Source organism: Chlamydotis macqueenii, chromosome 7, assembly GCF_036417535.1.
Source record: "Chlamydotis macqueenii isolate bChlMac1 chromosome 7, bChlMac1.mat, whole genome shotgun sequence".
In the NCBI taxonomy this organism is placed as follows: Eukaryota; Metazoa; Chordata; class Aves; order Otidiformes; family Otididae; genus Chlamydotis; species Chlamydotis macqueenii.
Window position 1 is genome coordinate 9,976,418 of NC_141562.1, and position 20,341 is coordinate 9,996,758.

The 20,341-nt window shown below is 41.9% G+C and overlaps 1 protein-coding gene across 1 annotated transcript in view; it reads left to right on the plus strand.

The window, feature by feature from the left end:
* The first annotated feature begins 7,112 nt into the window (after positions 1 to 7,112).
* Positions 7,113 to 20,341, plus strand: part of PHYHIPL (phytanoyl-CoA 2-hydroxylase interacting protein like) — a 101,176-nt gene continuing 87,947 nt past the window's right edge. Inside the window, exon 1 of the mRNA XM_086752839.1 lies at positions 7,113 to 7,127. The gene's annotated coding sequence lies outside the window, so the exon portion shown is untranslated. The remainder of the gene's footprint in view (positions 7,128 to 20,341) is intronic.

Consider the following 20,341-nt stretch of genomic DNA (forward strand, 5'->3'; position numbering starts at 1 on the left):
CTACTGCTGCTTTTTTTCCAATCTTCTGTCTTTGTTATTTTCCTGTTCTGTGCTCAGGCAGGGAGCCTCTGCTCGCAGCTCATGTGCAGGCCCAGCAGCTGCTGCCAGGAAGGACTTGAGCACTCTTTTGTCTCCAAGTAATGCTATTGTTGCTGCCACAAGTCTTGCCCTGACTCTGGATATGTCTCAATCACTGTTTCAACTGAAACCATCGCCTGTGACCATGAAGAACTACGTCTGATGGAGTGGCAGCATGGGAAAGTTGAGCTGCGCTGTCTGCCTTCACCTCATCATGGGAAATGGGTGCTGAGGCTGCCCTGCAGTCCTGGATCTGGCACTTGCATGGTCAAAGCACAACAAACCCCACTGCCGACACATGAAATGGTATAAAAGGATTTTTCACCTTCTTCCCACCTGCACCCATCTCTCCATCGTAAGGGTCAGTGGGGAGAGGAAACAACTGAGGCATTTCCCTCTGGGACAGGAAGGAGCTGGGACTGAGATGCTGCCAGCTCCCCACTCCCCGCCTCCTACAGCCAGCAAAATTTCAAGGTATGTTTCCTTTTATGAGAGGGCAGCAAACCACAGGGACTGGCTCAGGAGAAAACTCCATGTTCAGAGTGTGAAATTTCTCAGTTTTTCTAACTGCCAGCAACATTTCTCAACAGCAACGATGATGTTATTAACCTGAGCTTTGCTCCTCCAATGTAGAGCAATCTGCTGCAAAGCAGCCCCTCTCCTCAGGGTCTGAAGAAAATGGAGTCCCAGTCTGAAAGGAAAACACAAGCTGTTGGTTTGTGTTTCAGTCTTGTTTTCCAGTGAATGTTGCACAGCTGCAGGACAGCGTCATGCAGAGCAGAAGCAAACATGGGTAACTCTGGACATGATGGTGCAACAGCAGAAGTGGCACAAGGAGGTCCCTGTGGGGACAGAAATGAACGGGGAATACATGTACTGCTTACATGTTCTTCAGGCTCCTTTATCTCATATACAGGAAAGTGCAGCTCTGGCTGTGGGCTAGGCTGGACCAAGAATATACCGAAACCTCAGTGCCGCTCCACAGAGGATGTTCAGGCTCACCTGCCTGTGCCTTCGCCAGGCACTGATTCAAAACAGCTATTGAAATCCCTGCCAATGTCTGTTGGCAGCAGCTTGGGCAGAACTACAAAGGAAGAAACAGTCTTGCTATAAAAAGCAGCTTCTCTGCCCTGCTGATAAGGGACAGTGAGGCCGGTTCCTCTTCGCAGAGCTGCAAGGTGCTGGATGTGCTGCTCTGCTGTTGCCAGGGAGCAGTTTGATAATCTCCTCCAAGTGTCACGAGAGTGAAATCTCTGCCAGTTCCTCTGCTGCGCGGAGCCACGAGTCCAAAGGGGCTCAAGAAATGGAGAATCTGAGAGACTCCTGAAATCTTGTCCTCACTGGGGACAAGAGTGTTCCCCTGAGTGACGTGACCATTCAGTAATAGATTACATGACTGTATGCTGACAAGCCTATGGTTACTCCTTTATCATTAGCATATGAGACATTCTAAAACCAAAACCAAAGCCCTTCAGGAGAAAGGAGCCATGGCTGCCCTGTCAGGCAGCGTACAAGGGCCGGTTGCAGTACCTGGAGGCTAGGAGTTGCTTGTGTCTCAGTCTGGGCTTTTCTGTCTGTGGAAGGAAATAGATGTGAGGAGATGCTAAAGAGGAGAAAGCACTGCAAAGAGAAGAGATTGAATGGTTCAAGATGAAGATAGCACTAACCACTGTACAATACTGTACAAAACAAGGCCGTCTTTGTTTTCTGTTAATGAAGTGTGTTCAACTGCTCTCTCCATCTCTCGTCTCTGTCTTTCCTTACCAGTAAGACTGGTATTTCTGTTGTTTTGATCAGTCTGCAGACAAGTGAAACTTTAGCCTTTCTTGGAAATGGCTCGTTTAATCAGAGAGATTTAAGCAGAAGTACTGGGATAAATATGCACCTTCTGAACACAACACCAAAGAGATGTAGATTTGAGATAAACCTGTGTGTGCTCTTGAGTAAATTATTCTCATTTGGGTGCAGATACAGTGCTTAGCAGAAATCCTGCCTGCTGCTAGGAAGTATAAACCATGCTCCATTTAAAAACAAACACACACTCCCCCCAGCAGCAATATTGCTTGTTGTTAATAACCACACACTGGAAGTGAGTGTTAGTTGAGTTAAACACAGATTCCCCCTTTTCTATGTTACACAGGTCTTGCCAAACTGCACCCAGTAGCATGTGAACACAGATCATGGTAAATCCCAGCCAGGGAGAACCTAAACTCTTTAATTGTTTGGGTTTTACTTAAAAACAAACAAACAAAAAAAAAAAACAAAGCCCCTGATATTTTTAGAGGTATTGATGGCAGAAGTACGGCACCCAGCAACATTCCTGGACAGAGCTGAATTTACTGGGTTGGCCACAGTCTGTGTGCTCCGGGTTCCTGCCGGGCGTGGGAGCAGCTCCTAAGGTAGCTGTATTCAGCATACTCTGTTTGGTTTCCCCGCATTGTGCTTGGGTCCGTGCTCTCTGTGCCACGGACATGTTGTGCAATGGATTTTAAAGCAGTTTTCTGTTTTCTTTCATCTGGATAAACTGCAGGTTTGTGAGGTTGGCTTTTGGAACTCAGAAAGCTGCTCTGATGGCAGAAGCTGCACCTCCTGGGACAGTAGAAGGCTACGGGGGGGAGTAAAGAGAAGGGTTGTTTGGGATATAGATGTGATGACTTTGGAATAACACAGTGCTAATAACACCTTTTGCATCTGCATCTATCTGAGAGGATTTGTTGCCAAAAATGCACAAATAAGAATCTTTTCATGCAGAATTAATTTTGCTCTTTACAGCCCAGTGGGCACATCTTTTTAATGGAGTCAGGGACACACCCACACTGAGTGTTTACGTCCGTGTGTGTGTGTATATATATATGTGTATATATTTTAAAGCAGTCTACACTGAAGTGATGTTAACCACTGTAAGAAAGATCCAAAAAATGCCTTGCGTCTCCAGGAGAGTTGAACTATATTCGGAAACCAGAGGGAGTTGCGTTATGGTACAGGTTGTTTCTGCTGCCAGCACAGCGCTTGAGCAACGTGCTGTGCTAAGGTGCAGCTGAGATGGTAAAGATGTCTTGGGTGCATGGACTGAAAGCCTGGTACGCGCAAACCATACCACAGAAATACCCCAGCCAGTTGAACTAGCATTAAATTTATGAAAAGGAGGAATTTCTGATTTTTCCAAACTCAGTTCTGAGTTGACTTCAGCTCTAGGCTTTGCAAACTTATTCAGCTTTGTTCAGTTGATGGAGGAAATATTGTATGTAGTTTCTATTGATCTGGTTATTTTGACTGTATTCCTTCAACATGTTTTTAGGAATTTATGTTGTCACTTGGGGCTATAGTATCTCAGATAATTCAGGTCATTCATAGCCTGTCCACACCTCTGTTTTCCCCAGCCTTTGGGATACTCTATGTCCTTACATGCTCCCTAAGAGTTCACAAAACGTTCCCAGGGATTATAAGTAATCCTTCTTAGGGCAGTAGACTATACAAGTGACAAACTAGTAGAAAGATATGCATCTGGGATGAACAACCTGAGGTTTGATTGTATGAGATGGTCTGTGCTTCCCAAACAGGCAGCATTTTGCTTCAGGCAGTTACAAAGTTTGGAGCAAGTTGTTCTGGGTGTGTGTCAGATGCTTTCTGTTGTGGGATATTACTGGTGTTTGAAATCCAGCCTCACCTAAGGAATAGGTCCTTCACATGAAAGCTCTCTGAGCACCTGACCCATGGCAGAGGCTGTAGTGGGAGACTTTAGTGGCATTAGAAATTTCCAAAAGCTCGAGCACGAAGCCCAGAAGGCTCCTCTGGCGAGGCTGAATCATGAAGCAGCTGGAGGGCTGCCCTTGGGGGGGAGGGGGTCTTTCTCTCCCCGCGAGCCTTTTCACAGGGGTGGTGTGGAGCAGAGTGCTGTACTGAGTATATGGGTGTAAGTTAACATGGCACTGGAGGTTTTATAAGCAATGCCCAGCTTGGGGAGTTTTCCAAAACTCAGGACCACTGCCATTCCCTAAGTTGTGCTGGGGGTCAGCAAGGTGGAACTGAGCCCCCTCTGGTGCACCCTTTTCTCACTGCACGTTCCTCCTGGCATGGAGAGAATCATACTGCCAGTAAAGGAAATTATCGCATCACAATATATAGATTAATACCAATTCTTATCTAAAAAAACTCACTGTATGCATGGAATAATCTGTTTTACATAAACTTTTCATGTCAGTAGATTATAGGAACTTCAGTTTGTGTGAAAGTCACTGTGCTCAAGCTGAAATCAGGTACCTTTGTAAGCCTGTACAAGACAAAAATGAAGACTAAATGATCTATTTGGAAAGCTAGAGGAATTTCAGTTATTCAGAAATCTCTCCAGAACACTGTATGCTGCTATAGCTGCTCCTGCAGAAAATGCTGCAGGAGCTTTGTTGCTCAAGGGTAACCAGTGCCAGCACTGCACAAGTGCATCGTTGTGAATTGTGGGTTCTGACTCAGCAATGCAGCGACATGAGGGAGAGCCCCTGTCTCCACTCTGTGCAACTGCTGCGCATCCATCCTGATGCAGTAGCCTTAGCATTCCTGTGATACGCATCTGTGATTTGAAGCATGATATTAGTAAGTATTTTGTGGGGGAAAGAAAAAAAAAATCAAGTTTCTTCCCCCGCTTCTGTCTTGTTTACATTGTTATCTCAGGTTGACCAGCCAAAAATATGTGTGTGTCATGCTCTAAATGCCATGTCACTTATTTGTCACCTGTGATGGTCCTCCACTTTGTCAGGCAGGAAGGGCACACAGGAATTTTGTGGGAACAGATTTTTTTTTTTTTTTTTTTTTTTTTTTTTTTTTTTTTTTTTTTTTCCCCAGGCAGGTGAGGAGGAGCACGCCTGCGGGTGGGGAGGAGTGGATGGATCTGAGGTGGCTCTGGCTCTGCAGGTCTGCAGTGGCTGCTCCTGGCTGGACGGGGGCAACATTCATGACAACCTTCACCCAGGAATTCATAGCAGTAATGGGATGTTACGACCTAAAAATTCTCTCAGTAACTGAAAACTTTACTGTACATCAGTAAAACATGGTGTACTATTCTTTTTTTCGCCTGATTCCAGTTATAACATAAAGAGAAAAAAATATTAGCAGTGCATATGTCTAAACCGTGATTTCCCAGTTCATGCCGACAGCCATAAAGCATTGCAGCATGGCTGTAAGAGCCCACGCGCAGCTTTGAGAATGAGCATTAGCCTGACCCGCGTGGTGCAGCTGCACTCCAGCCTTGTGAGGGGCAAAATGTAGAATGTGAGGAAAAAACAAAACTATCTCAAACTAGGTAGCTCTGAAGAGCTGGGGTCAAGAAGCACGCCTCTGGTGTTTGCCCTCTATTTTCACTAAAACAGATAAATTTTAGAGGAGGCACTGACCTACATAATATGGGAAGCCTTGCCTGCAACTGTTCCTGGGTGATTAGCAGAGGGGGCTGGCTGTGGGGTCTGAAGGGGTAATAATATTTTATACTTTTTTTTTTTCCACTTGTTAGTTATTTAGAGTCCAACCTCATTAAATCCATGCATTACAATTCAGTGGCCTTTGAATGAATGGATTAATTCAGTGTTATTTTATCGCTTTCCTGCTGCACCCCGCAGCTGTGTGGTCTAAAGTTATCTTGTTTTCTCATTTATAAGTGTTGTAAAAGAAGCTCCCTGGAGATGATGCAGTGTGCTGAACACGAAAGCCTCTGCTGAGCTCGATTGCTGCGAACAATCGACATAACAACTCCTCAAAGCTGCAGCCTGGGCCATGCTTCATGGGGGACGTATTAACTGTACATTTTCCCTTTTTTGCTGTTTCACCTAACGATCTCTGTGAAACACCTAGAAAGGTGCAGAGAGCATTAAGGTAGTGGTATTGATTTGTGAGGTATGGGCTCATTTTTTTTTACGTCTGGGATGATTGTGAATTACGCCTTCTGGCAACAGTGTCAAAGCAGCTGCAGGTCCAGAAAAATGGTATGAAGAATTGGAATTTGTGATCTTCACTGCTTTTATATAGAAAACCCTCAATTTTGTGTTCTTTGTAAACAGAAATCTCTCATGCTGAGCTTCAGAAGAAGTATCTAGAATATCTCAGGCCACTTCTGCCCAGTGGCATTAAGAGGGCTGTCGTAATGCATGCTGCATTTTAACAAAAACCTGTTATCTACTTTGGCATAACATTTGAAAAGCCTTGCTGGATTTCATCTTTCCTGGTAGATAATGAAAGTTTAATTTGATTTTTGGGGTGGAGAGTTGTTCAAACCGGTAGCTGGCAATGCTATCTGTATTCTGTATATCTAAGAAACATCCTTGATTTCTCTGGAGAAGGGACTGGGGGGTTATAAATCTCCCCCTTTGACATCTGAAGCTGAGCTGTCCCTGGACAGCCATCCCCTTAGGGATACTGGAAAGAAAACTCACAGCAATTGTAGGATGGAAACTTTTCTAGGTACAAAACTGTGCTGTAGGACTCCTCATCTCCCCAAGCCTTTCTGACCTGCAGGCTTCATCTACCGCATCTCATGTTGTCTGCATTTTTGTTTCAGATGAAGGGGGACCACCTCAGGGTGTTGTGGTGAGACAGATCCCACCCAGCACTGCTGCAGCTCTTTGCAAGGGAAGTAGAGGAAACAGGCTTTTCCCTGGCAAAAGGGTGTTGAGTGCAGGTGAAAAAGGTGAACTCTGCTTTGTGGTGTAGGCAGGATGGCCATCAGTTGGAGGAAGGCTCCACTGAAGCCATTTTAGGATTTCAGAAGCTGAGCAGTAAATGCAACAGAATCAGTGGAACCCTTCCTGCCTAGTCACTGCATACTGTATGCTCTGATCTCCTAGGAACCAGTTACGTCTTTTGCTTTACCCAGACATTTCTTTTTATTTTAGTTCAAACTTCTCCTCTGATAAATCTGGGATAGCAACCATCCCACTCAACTGTTTTATTCCTGTACAACTTTAATATGAATTATTTCGTAGCTGGAGATCTTAGACCTCTGTGCAAGATACCCCATGAAATGAGCAGCCTGCCCATAGTCCAGTGAAGTGGGGCAGCCAGTTTGAGTAAGTAAATTTCTGTGGTTTGTCTGGAGGATGCTGGGGGCAGGAAGGGTCTCAGAGATTATCCAGAAGGCTTTTTTTTTTTTGGCTTCTGGTCTAAGGGACCTTTGGGATACCTCGTCTCTTCTGAGGAGCACCTCTGTGGACGCTGTAGCCATGGATGCTGCATGGTTGAGGGAGGCTGAGCTCTCTGTAACTGTATTGCTGAGAAGTGGGAACACTGTTGGTGCTACCATAAAGGCAAAACTGAGCTGCTTTTCCTCCAAACCAGCCCAGCCTCTACTGCCTAGTTGCTGGGCACACTGTGTATTTTGTTTAGGCTGAGTGTTCACAGGTCCTGACTTACATTGTCTTTTGGGATTCATTCTTCTGTCCTATGGCTGATACCACTTTCTTACTGAGATGGAATTGGTTGTCCTTCTGCCTCTTGCCAGCTACAAGTCTTTCCTGCAGCAGGAGGAAAAGCCAAGAAGCTGTGTCCCAGGAAGGCACACTTGCTTTCCAGGAGTAAACTGCAGCCTCAATCCAGATGTGAATTTTTCCATTCTGTGTGTTTGATTTTCTGTTTGAAGTTGAATGTTGCGTTAGGGAAAAGCTGACAGGTAAATGTAGTTAGAGAGTTCCCAAAGGCAAGGTACTTAGGCTGTAAAATTTCTTAGACTGCTCCCTCCCTGTGTAGATAATTAGTAAACTACTCAGTGAGATAATTTCCTATTAACAGGTTTGAATAACTGCATAGTCCTTATGCTGCTTTGGGTTTGGTACCTGATAGCCAGAAACCTGCATGTAGGTAAACGTGGAAAATAAATTACTCGCCAGCACTCGTGGGCTGTAACTCCAGGTCTGACTGTGTGTGGGCTGACTTAATGCCACTTTGAAGGGGAGCTTGTTTATGAGGAGCTGGATGATAGATCTGCAGGAGGGAATTGGACTCTGTGTGTCCTACACCTGTGAATAGAATCAGGCTGAGGTGCTTGCAGGGAGGCTGCATTTAGACGATATCAGGGCTTGGTTTGCACCCGTATTGCCCTGGCTTAAAGCTGGAGCTGCGTCTGTAAAAACCCAAAGGGAAGTGATGAATCATCCTCATCACTTGGAGCTGCTCCAGTGTCGGTGTCTGATCAGCAGAGGTGCCTTCAGCCTGGTTTCTGCTCGGTGCTGCAGCACGATCCGAGCAGGGCGAGCTGGGGCGGCTGCGGGCTCTCCTAGGATACAGAAAAGCCGGCAGCAGGCCTGCTTGTGTGAGGCCAGGCACTCCCTGGGACGCAGAGCTGTCAGCCCCTGTTTCTGGTTATGCTGGCAGACTTGCTCTGTGCTAGCATGTTAACTCCTGTAGAAATCTTTCTCTCTCAGAGTAGAGAGAGCATCCATTTCTGCCAAAACTGTTTCTTTGCAATTAGCTCCAAAGAGAAGGGCTCTTAGTGCAGAGATAAAACACCAGTGGGATGTGCAAGATGCTTGCTCTTTTCCTCTGAAACTCCTTTGTTTTCAGGAAGGATGTGCCTGTCATCTCATAATCAAGTTGTGGAAAATTATCTGCATCATTAGATGGAGGTTGTAGTGAGGAGACAGGGTTTTTTTTGATCTTAGAACGTTTAAGTATGCTTGGGCCATTTATAAATTGTTGTAAAATACAAATCTTTGGGAAAAGGCTTAATGCAGCAGTCATTAATACCAGCATTAGGTCAATGCACAAAAACCTATTAGTGCAGCAGTAGCTTTCTGGTTTGATTTTAACATTCTCTCTTACAGTTATTTTTGTTTTATTTTTGGCCAGGAGCACTAACCTTGATATTCACAGATGTAAGTAGTATTACATAAAGACCGAGAGGGACCTCTGGAGGGTCTTCAGTCCAACTCTAAGGCAAGACCAAGTTCATCTACTTCACCCTTGAGAAATATTTGTGTAACCTCTTCTTAAAGCTTTCCACAAAGATTTTCCCAACCTCCAAAGAAAAAATTGAGTATTAGGCCCCGAACCACACTCATTATTCCAGTGGAAGCTTTAAAAACATTGAAGAGAAAGGAATAATTGTCTCCCTTATTAATGCAGCCCATGAAATCTGCCTCCTATTCATCAGCATTGCTTTGCAAACCCCTTTTCAGTTCAAGATGACTCCTAACGCTTTCCTACATATTGCTGCCTGACTAGTTATCACTGATGTTGTACTGCATTTTTGATTTTGCTTTCCTCGGTGTAGGGATTTGCATGTGATAAAGCATTTTGAATCATGTCAGACAGGAAAGATATACATCAGAAGCAAATGTGGCTTTGAACGTCAATGTAGTTTCTAATGTACAGGCAGTTACTCTGTGGTAGTTGCTACAATAACAGCGGTGAGATTTCATTTCCATTTGGTACTGTTATGTATTTTGTTTCTAACAAATATTAATAACTGCAGTAGATAATATTTTCATTTAACCAGGAAGCTACTGATTTCCTGTTGTCCACAGTACACATCTGAAGGTGAACATATTTATATTCCAGACCATAGGAAATTTTGTGCATTTATTGGTACAGTAGTTTTGGGCTTTGTGGCACACAGGGAAAGTCCGTGACACAGGATATATGCTTATTAGTGGGATCTTCTCATAGACTACATTAGCTGATGTAGTTTTCTGCACTTGTTCTTCTGTTAACATAAAAACTTGAGCCCAATGTTCAGCTTTGTGATACTAACCTGGGGAGAGAAATTGCTCGCAACATGTAGTACTGTTTTAAATGTGGTTAAAAGAAATTTTCAATACTTGAAGAAGCCACATGAGATAGCTTAGGACTTGCTTCAGTTTCTTGATACATGATCTCCGTGCATGGAGCTTTTGTTCTGTGTAGAGGTGTAAAACCACCCCGGGTATGTGCAGATGGGGGTGTTAACTTCAGCATCAGACGTCTGCAGTGATTCTAAATAGGAATAGGATGGGTCACAATAATTTGTCAACAGGCTTGTTTTCAGTCTCTTGTTCTAGGCTGAAGAACTCCTTTGTGCAACGGCATAATAACCAGCGGGCAGATGACTTTGACTCTCTCACTGTCCGGGGCACGTGAATAAGACCTAATGAAAATTACAGGGACAAAGAGTGATAGCTACTTCAGGCTGCTAGCAAAGATAGTCCTTTCTAACACTCCATACATCTACAGCAGTCCACATCCACACACACTGGACAGGGCCAAACAACTGTAAACAGCGTGATCAGAGGACAATGTAGGCTGTATGCTTGTTTATTCCATATAAATTAACACAGGCCTGTTCTTCACTGGAGCAGAGAAAATAAAGCAATTCTTTGTTCCTCTGCAAAAACCTGATTTGAAAAGAGCAGTCTTAACCAATAATGTTTGGAAATTGAATGTTAGTGGTGATGAGAGGCTGATTTTTCCACTGTCCTAGCTTTAATTGTTATCCTTCTTGTCACCTAGAAAGAGGGACAGTACCTAAATATGCTGCTTGTGAGAAATGCAAAGGAATGTAGAAAGATGTAAATCCAGTCCAAACTTTTGGTTATGGTGTCTTCCTAGCCTCCAAGATAGATGTTTAATTCTCTGAAATGACATTTGCTCTTTTGCTCCAAAAAAAAGGTGGTCTTTTACTGATGCTTAAAACCTGCATCCAATAGCAAGACAAATAGACTGAGCAAATCCTTCCCTACCAAAATAAATCATCTTTAAAATGCCATGTTTGGTCTCTTAGCAAAACTCCAGCTGAATGTACCAAAATAAATGGGATGTTTGTCTGGTAGGTCTCACCAGCTGCTCGTAGGACTAGACACAAAACACCCAGTATAAATAATAAAATGTAGGTGCAAAAATAGTTTGATTTTACAAAGTACAGCTGTGATAAATGTGCAACACAATAATAGCCTATGCAGCATTAGTCTTAAAGAAAATCTTTCCTGTATTATCATGAAAATAATTTCCTGACTTCCACAAGTCCTGTGGTGTGGTTTTTTTGGTGTTTTTTTTCTGTTGTTGTTGGTGGTGGTTTTGTTTTTGTTTTTGTTTTTTTTTGTAGTTTTACCTCTGCACTTCCCAAACAAACAATAATATATAATTAAGAGACATACTGGGAAAAGAAAGCCTAAAGAAGGTAGTGTTGAGGTTTGATGCTTTTACACCCACTCTCAGCCTTGACTGTCAAGGTTGGGTACATTCCTCACAGGCACGCCATGACTTGCTTTAGGAGTAAATCCTGAGACCTGCAGCTTGTGCTCTCCTGCACACCCACTCCAGGCCCATCCTACAGATGGAAACACTGAAAAGTGTTATTTAAGGTATTTTGAAAGCTATGCCTCTAATAATGCCCTTACACAAATAACTCCTAAGAGTTATCTTGGAAAAATAAACAGTGCCCTCATTGCTCATGTACATGAGAGAGGATGTGAAATGGGATCAGGTGTGAACTAGTGACTAAGATGTGGAGAGTACTGTGTGGGACAAGCCCAGAAGGACTTTATTTGTTCAATGTAGGAAAGGGCAAGGAGATCTCTTTCAATTAGATGAACTGGGGAAAGAAACGCCATAGAAAAGCTATTTTATTTCAAATAAAAAGTTGTCATGAGGAAAAACAGGTATAAAATGGTCACAAATCTAAAATAGAAACAAAAACATAATTTCTAACTTTCACAAAAAAAAAAACAAACCAAAAACAAAAAACCAAAAAACAAAACCCCACCACCTAAACCAAATTAGGTTTGGCAAAAAAATATGTTTTAGATTAAATGTGTACAAGCTGTGGAACAAAGGGCAAAATGGGACAAAACTCAATGGCTATCATTTGTTTAGGAAAACTTAAGACTTGAAGACTTTTTTTTTTCCTTTTAAAGAACGGTAGGTGCAGTAGTTCTTGTGTGTTTCAAAAACATTCATTACTTATTGAAGGACCTTTTATGCTCAAGGGACCAATCTATTTCATGTTAATAGGTCTGCAGTGGCACAGCCTTTGATTGTGACACGGTTCACATGGAATAACAACCCTGCCACTCTTTGAAATATGTGGGAAAGCTTCCACTGGCTGTACTTACAGTAGCCCTTGGCTCTGAATTAGACAGCAGAGCATCCATCCCTGTTAACTTTGCAGCCCCAGTTGTGTTTCACAAAGCGCTCGGAGCAGGCAAACATGCAAGGACTGCTGCAACCATGCCCGCAACCTCGCAAACAATTCATAGTAAACAATCTGTTGGACTTGTTTTTTTTTTTCTCCTGTTTGTGGTGAATTATATGTGAACAGATGGTTAGAATTAATTAACTCAGCCTTTAGAATGACTTCATAAATGCTTTTGTACAAAAAAAAAATCCAGTTTGAATCATTTGCTTTGACTTTTGTCTGGACTGTTTCACCCAGTGAAATGTGCCCCTCTACTTTCTTGTTGGGAAAGCCAGAGGACTAGGAAGTGATGCTGCAATTTATAGCCCAAAGGTAGAAGAGCTGAATGTTGAAAGCATCATGGTCCCCATTTCCAGCTTTTTGGGAAAGAGAGTCCTATAGCAAGTTGGACTGAAGCATTGCCAAAGCCTCAGTGTAAAGCCCTGTTATGCACAGGTTGAAAAGTAGTAGTAGTTATGCTAAAATCAACTGGACAAATCAGCTACACAAGCAAGCATATGCTACAGTTATCTTTTGATATTGTCCTTTACCGAAGTTTTAACTTAATTTCATTCAATTAATAGATATTACTGTTGTTTCTAGCAAACATTTCAAAACTGAACTTCTTTTACTTCAATTTTAAGTATGATTTTATTACTCCAAGTTCTTTTTTTTTAATTGGAATGGCTTTCCATAACAAAGGAAGGAAAACTATGTGGCTTGCTATCTTCTAGTTATCCCCTAGAAATTAAACTAGTATATTTTGAATAGATACTCTGGAAGTAAGTATTCAAAGCACACATCTCAAACGATTATTGTCAGGTTGCTAGGGACCACACTACTAATTACTTTTCTTTTGCTATCAAAACTATACCTGAAAATTAAGCAGTGCATTTACAGATGTTTTTTTTTTTTTTTTTTCCACCCACCCTATAACTGAAGGAAAATACACCATAATTTGTGAAAGACAATTAATGTGTAGGCAAGCACCTTCCCCTGTGTTAGTACAGGGCTCAGAACAATTATGCACCTGAGCGCTACTCTAGCAGACGTGAATAGCAATGGTGTGATAAGTAGCCTATTAAAACCACAGTCAATGCCATGTGAATAATTTCCTTCTCATTTGTCACCAGTCGCTGTAGGATTGGAGGTGCAGGAACTTCTCTGCAAGTGCAAAGAGGGAGACCTAGAGGGGAAAAAAATGTTTTGTCCATTGTTATGTTCCCAATTTGTATAAAAAACTACTGGGAGATAAGAGCTAAGCTGTAAGGACTCTGATAGGAAAGGAGCTGCATTTCTGCAGAATTATGGGTTTAGGCTTTTAAAGTATGAGAAAAAGCAATTGGCTTTGAAGCCTAAACCCATAGTTGTGCAGAAATGAAGTGCCTTTCCTGTTGGAGTTCTTCAAAAGTGCCTAATGGTATCATTTCCACCAAGTTACACAACATTAACTTAGTATGCTTTTTCAGAAATGAGGGGAACATCTAATGCAATTAATTGATATAAATATGCCTTGTGGCAATTAAAAAAACCCCCAAATAATGTTCTTCCTTAATGTAATGAATCAGTTAAGAAATTGTAAAGCAATAATGTATCAGACTGAATTTAACAGCACGTACTGGAAAAACGATGCTGTTAGAGCCACAGTCCTAGAAACGTTATTTCTCTGAGATGGCAGCAGAAAAAGAGAAAACTGAGCTATAAATAGAATAAACTGAATATCAGTGTGTTTCATGCCTGATAATTAAGAAATCAATAACAATACCATATGATATGCCAGGCTCAGCTGCTTTTGACATTTCTAGGACCTGAAGCTCCAGACTTTTATGTAAACACAGGATTTTATTCACATGAGCGTTATCGTTGTTGTCAGGGAGACAGTCACTCCTCTACTGTTGCCACACAGAGCATTTTAATCATCCCTTCTCCAGTCAGAATTTCTGCTTTTGAAATAGCAGACTAAGGCTTCCTTTTCTCACTTGTTTTGCATCTAGATACCACAGTTAGACGAGTCCTGCATCAAGTCATGTGCGATGAAGGGGAAAAAGTCATTCTCAGGGAGAAAAGAGGCACCTATTATTAGTGTTCCCAGGACATGCTGTTATAAGACCAAAAAAATTGATTTTTTTTTTTTTGTTCTTAGTGTGTTCTGTGCCAATGCCTGCTATTTTTGCTGTTAGCTTTTCCCATTTACTTGACTGTTCTTTTGTTACTTTTTTTTTTTATTAAAGCAACAGCCATCTCACACCAAAAACAAAACAAAACAAAACAAAAAGCAAAACCCAAGCTGGCTGGAAGACTTTTTAGTCTTTTGTCATTGAATTCAGCAGAAACTGCTGAAGACCAGAATGCTACAGAATTGTGGGAACTGTCTGCTGCTCGTGTGTTTTTAGTATTACTGAATAATTTATATTTTGAGGGAAGATTTGCCATCTTTGTTACCTTTTATTTCGGTCTTCTCTATAAATTTTAATTTCTCAATGAGGCAGTATGGAACTGCCATAATCACAATAGGGATTGTGCAATAATTTCAACCCCCATGATTTAAAATTTGTGTCTATCAATGCAGAATAATTGCTTCTCCAAAGACTAGCACAATTTGCCAGCGAGTTCAGCCTCTTAATCCAACTGCTGACTCCCAAAGGCATCTGGGCTGTGATGCAGGCTTTGCGTAATTCAGGACTAAAATAAGCACACAAAAAATACTCCAAAATGATGGGATTTGCATGTCCCTCTGCATTGTGTTAATGACCGCATTATATCATAAAACTGCACTGAGCCATCAGGTGACACCTCACCCAGGTTTGTGTGCGTCTGCCTGGGGCAGGCTGGCCCGTTTCCGTGGGCTGAGTGGGGATGTGATGGCCCTGCATGGGCCAGGACGTCCTAGTGAGAATTGTGTTACCAGAAGACAGGTGAGAGATCGTCTCCGAGTATTAATTGTCATACCTTAACTTCTGCTAGGCCATGACAGAGACATGAATCATTTTTGCAAGTCTAAATAAATAACTAATGGGCTCGTGGTGAATGGAAATGGAAAATTCAGAGTTGATGTTGATTTTTGTGGCTTGTTTTCCTAGTGGCCCCTGGCAAGTCAGGTAGATCCTGTCTCTGTCTGTAAAGACCATTTATTACTTATCTTGTGGGCACACTAGAGGGGGTTTTAGCTAATACTTGTGAAACGCTTTGAATGGGAAAAGTGTTGGACAAGAGCTTGTTTCTTTCTAAACTCTGCTTTCTGAGGTAACTATAAGCAGGTACTGGAGTGGTGTTTCAGAGCTATACATTTACAAGAAGCAGATAGTTTGTGAAGCAGTATTTTACAGTTTTGGTTTTTTTTTTTTTTTTTTTTAACTTTTCTGCCTCAAGTTATTTGAAGAATTTCTCCAGGGAGAGGGCAAAGCAGGGAGAATTTAAAGTCTCACAGGAAAAGCTTACCAAAACATTAAGGAAACTAGGCTAAACCTTGGTATCAACATCAATATTTCTTTTAAACATTGTATTGGAAAAGAGGAATTCCAAGGATAAGTTATTTATTTTTTCTGTCAGAGGTGAATCTATGAGAAAATGGTTTACTGCCTGTAAAAACTATAAATTATATGATCTAAACTCATATAGAAATTTGCTCTGTAGACCATACCAAAGAAACAGATGGCTGAAATACTAAGCTGGATCTTAGGGAGTTTCTGGCTGCACTGTGGATCTTGCCCTCTGCAATGTGCAAGTCCACTGAGAGCAGTTCACCATATAAAACAATTCTTTTTCCTGGTGTCCTTTATGTTTATCAGATTGTAAGATTTTTGTGATGGAGACTCCTTTTTTTTGCCTGTTTGCGTTTTTACCGAAATAAACCTACTGCCCAATAATAAGTGCTTATCTCCACTCACCTACCTATGATGTGACAAATTGGTGCCACAACTAATACGTGGTCAGCATTATAATCTGCACAAGTATAGCCAGGGATTCAGAGCGGATGAAATTTTTTTCTTTTTTTTTTTTTTTTTTCCTAGACAGTATGTTTCCTTTAAAATTGGGATGAGAAGCAGAGCTGTCCTTACATTTCTTTTGGATTTGATGAGCAGATTATTTTGGAAAACGTATGTAAGTAGAGGTAGGGACTGAGATTATACAAATAAAATTAGTTTTTATTATTCTGTTAGGGAAGTATTTAAATGAAAGGTAAGGAAAGATCTGATAGGGAATGAAAGCTTAATGTTCCATTTCAGGTGGAACAAAGCATTTCAAATTACCTGACTAGGCAAACAACAAAACTGAAAGAAAAATTTTCACTATGTTCTACTTCTTATTCTTCTATGTTAGGTTCTTCTAGAAATAGCAATCTGGCATAACATTTCCGCAGTATCCATTTTGATTAGCACCTCTGGGCAAACTTGTGCCCAAGTTCCAGGAGTAATTTATTGCTCAAGCAACAAGAGAAACCCATGCTGTTTGCAAACTGCACAGCTTTAGTTATCCTAAGTGTAATTCATCTCGTCGTAAGGCAAAACTTTCATGACACAATTCTGAAGCTAATAATATATTCAACAAAATGTCTTCCCAGGTGCATGCAGTGGCATAAGTCTTTGTAGATTTAATATAAACTGAGTCTGCTTTCAATAAAAAGCTACCAGAGTTTTCCAAGCCAGTGGGGACCCACATATTGTTTAAAAGTATAGAATGTCAATAAAACAAACTTGGCAGGACCATTAATTTCCATTCCAGTATAAAATCCAGTTTTGCTGATTAAAGAGGTCAATAAGGAATTCTGAAGTCTCCAAACAATTGTATTTTATTTTCTTGGCTCTTTGTTCAGAGTAGGTAAGGCTGGCAGACTGGGAAAGCAATGCTACCCGTACCTCATGATGTAAATGTATTTTACAGTGCAGCCTAAGCACTACATCTTAAAGTCAAGTTGTATATTATCAGGCTAGATCCACCTCCTAATTACATTTGCATAAACAGTTGTAGCTTAATTGAATTCCATTGGATTGAATAATTGCTGTGAGAAGAAAGTAGATCTCATTGAATTCACAGTCCAAACTAATGTTTTAAAACCAAACCCGTTACACACAGAAACTATGCCAAGTGCTGAATGTTGTAAGTTCCAGTAGAAATTCAAAAATTGCCTTACATTTGTGACAAATACTCATTTGGTGTACATTAATAACCTGCTGATTCAACTGTGCTTTTTTGCAGGATGCTCCATAAGCCATAAAATCATGGAATCATAGAATGGTTTGGAAGGGATTTTAAAGATAATGTAGTTCAAACCCCCCCTGCCCTGGACGGGGACACCTCCCACCAGACCAGGTCACTGAAAGCTCCATTCAGCCCGGCCTTCAATGCTTCTAGGGAAGGGGCATCCACCACCTCTCTGGGCAACCTGTACCAGTGCCTGGCCACCCTCACAGTGAATAATTTCTTCCTTATGTCTAACCTAAATCTACCCTCTTCCAGTTTAAAGCCATTACGCCTTGTCCTATCACTACATGCCCTTCTCAAATGTCCCTCCCCATCTTTTCTGTAGCCCCCTTTAGGTACTGGACAGCCGCAATAACATCTCCGTGGAGCCTTCTCTTCTCCAGGCTGAACAGCCCCAACTCTTTCAGCCTGTGCTCATAGGAGAGGTGCTCCAGCCCTCTGATCATCCTCGCGGCCCTCCTCTGGACCTGCTCCAGCAGGCCCATGTCCTTCTTATTTTGAGGGCTCCATAGCTGGACACAGTACTCCAGGTAGGGTCTCACAAGAGCAGAGTGGAGGTGTATGATGTTTAGAAATTAGATTAGTTTGCTCATCTAGCCATAGAATCCAGTCCCCTTAATTATTTTGAGAAGAGCATTAGCCTACACATTGCTGTAAGGGCTTCTTTTGGGAATGCTTGAGGCACAAAGCATGCAGCTGGGACCTGATCCTTTGGGTGAGCCAGCTTTGGATATGGACCAGTCCATTGTTTTCAGGGCAACTTCTTGGAGTAAAATGCTTCTCAGTGAAAGTCAGAATGGCATGGTGACAGACACACAGCAACAATGATGCACGAAAATGTATTATTGGTCAAATGGAAAAGAAGTAGCAGGCAAATCTGTAAGCTGTAGGCATAGTCTTTTATTCAAAGTGCTTTAAAAATACAAGTTCAGACTTGTAATGTCATAGAGACATCTAGATTACTTTTTAAGTGCAACCAAAGTTCACCCTTAGTAAGGACCCGTTAGTCCTTCCCTTACAGGCTCTCCTGAAACACCAAAAAGAGGCAGCGTGCTGGTAAGCTGCTGAAGCTAGCTGGTGTGCTATTGAAGCGCGTGCGTATTTATGATGCTTCCCTAAAGAAAGCTTATCAATTGACAGTGTGTTCGCTTCTCAGCTGTTCTGCAGTGGCAGCAGCAACCAGGACTCCTATCACATGGCTGTTGCAAATCTTTTCTTGAGCTGTACATACTATGCATGTAATCAACTGCCATTCAAGTTTGTTCATATGACGTCCTTTGCAGAAATAAATGGATAAATTATTTAGTGTGCAGGCAAGATGATACTGAATACTGTGGCAGCTAAATATTGTAGTTACATTAAGTTCCCATGAACAGGACATAACTTATTCATAGTCAAGAAGTGCACGAACTCTTTCACAAGCTAGATTTTTGTCAGTCATGATGATTTTCCATGTGTTCTGTACTATAGGAAGTCCTCTTTGAAAAGAGGACAGTAAATAATTTACCGTGCAGGGAGGATGATACTAAATGGTACAGCAGATAAACCATGTAGCTACAGTGACTTCACATGTGCGTGATCTGATGTTCATGAGCCATTTATTTAGCCTGGCTTCTGTGCTAAGCTGGTGGTCGCTGGCAGCCCACGTGTGCTTTTCAGCTGTGAAACAGAGCTGTCATCTGGAGAGCAGGCACAGGTTAGCCCTTTGAAATCTGCAGCACCTTCACATCTGTCCAATAAACAAGTTATTCTTGCTGTAAACCTACAGGAGGTATCTGAGTCATTATGGTGTCTCTAGATAATGCTCTGCCTTTTTAATTTACTGTCATCTGGGGCCAGACCCTGCCCCTGGTTGCTAGAGACTTAATCATCTGTCTGCAGGGTGATACATGTACTGCTGAGTGATGGTTGCAGGACGCGGTGCTCTCCAGGGTTGTTTTGAGGTGGAATTGTGCCCTGCAGCTCATGTACAGCACACTGTGTACACGGTATAGTCTGCCATAGACATTGATATAATGTGACGTATCGCTAACCAGAATTCCCCTTAAAAAAGGGAGAGAGAAAAGAGAAAAATACCACCAAAGAAAGTAGATGGCATCTTGAATACTGAAGGAAGTGGACTCAAGTGCTCATCCATTATAATGGCAGAATATTCATTTTTGAACACTAATCTTTCTCTAGAGGGTTGGAAGGGCTTTTTGTCATCAAAAATGAATCTCCTTTGTTTTGTATAGGAGCATTTTGAGGTGTCTGTGATGATTATTGTAGTTCCTGCACCCTGTTCTAGGGAACCGGGAGCCTGGTTCAAGAAGAAAACCCTCCCAGCTGCAGCTCCTAAGCCTGTGCTTGTATCCCTTAGTAAGGGAAGAATATAAAATATCAGTGGTCATAAAATTTTTAAGGAATGAAACAAGGAGAAAAATTCAGTTTCTGCTTCCTCATGCCTGTCCTTAGAGTTCTTCAGATGTTTGTCTCTGTCTTAAGGACTGTTACATCTTCTGCCTCCAACCAGTTGTGCCGTCGTACTCATTTTTCTGAGGGAGGTGAGAGCTCTTGTCTCTCGTGCACAGATGCGAGCAGTGGCACAGTGAAGCTGAGTGACTTGCTCTATGCAGCACAGCCTGTGGCTATCTCTGATGACTGGACAAACCTCCTTTCCTTCTGCAGGGCTGCTGAGGAAAAGGACTTGTCATCCTCCTTATAATTTAACATAGATATAGCAACACGAGAACCAGCGTGAATGCAAATTGGAAAACATTTACCTGCAGAGAGTTAAAACCTGCTCATCTGATTCATTCATGTAAGCCTATATATAAATGTTCATTGAAGATAAATTAGCTATCGTAACTAATTTATTCTGCATACTTCTTATTATCTATGTTAATTCCCTTAACTCACCCCACCACATTTCTCTTCTGCATCAATTCTGTTTTGATC